The sequence below is a fragment of the Bombina bombina genome, chromosome 2 (assembly GCF_027579735.1).
Source record: "Bombina bombina isolate aBomBom1 chromosome 2, aBomBom1.pri, whole genome shotgun sequence".
NCBI lineage: Eukaryota > Metazoa > Chordata > Amphibia > Anura > Bombinatoridae > Bombina > Bombina bombina.
Genome location: NC_069500.1, coordinates 531,124,291 through 531,125,179, shown reverse-complemented (window position 1 = coordinate 531,125,179; position 889 = coordinate 531,124,291).

Genomic DNA, 889 nt, shown 5'->3' with positions numbered 1-889 from the left:
CCTTGCTCACTTCCGGTTCTCGGAACCTCCCTCTCCGAAGCAGAGCCGTGCAACTATCGGCAATTTCCAAAACCTGGATCGGTGAGCTGCACCTGACATGCAGAGAGACCCCACTGGAACTGGTGCAATCCTCGGCTCCAAAACACAAAGACAAGCAAAATCGAATGAGGTGCACAAACAGCCGGTGGTGAATGAAATTTTCTTTATTGCACTTAAAAATATCTCTCTCTCCAGAGATACAGGAAAATCAAGCCAAATAGCGAGTGGATGTAGCCTCACTCCAGTGACTGTCTGCTGACATGTTTCGGCAATGAAGCCGTAATCGTAGCTACAGTCTCAGGTGTGCACCAGTCCTATAAACTGGTTCCTGTTGCCTGATTGGTTAAAAGGATAATTAAAACCATACCTGGAGTGAAGCTAAATCCCACTCTTCTCACAAAATACAAAACGGGATGTCATTTTCCCATTACAAAGTGTAACAATACAATCATGTGTACATTTTATGTTTAAACAACCAGCCGTGAGAGTATCAAAATATGACAATTTGTGTAAATTTATAAAAAATACATTAATTCCCAACATATATAGTATAATCATATTGGTATTAAATAACAACTTAGTTGAAGATTGGAAACTAATTACGCAAAAAATGCATAATTCCCAAAAATGTATATACACATATGTTAAACTGGTGATCTGCAAAATAAATAAACAGTACACCATATGTATGGTTGCTTGTTACATATAAACATATATAACATATGTGTACCCACATTGTCTCTATCATATATATATATATACAAGGGCTGCAGTGTGCATGTGTAGAGGTAAAGCATTCAAAAAATCCAAAGACTTAATCTTGGATACACAGACACAGAACCAGGAATTT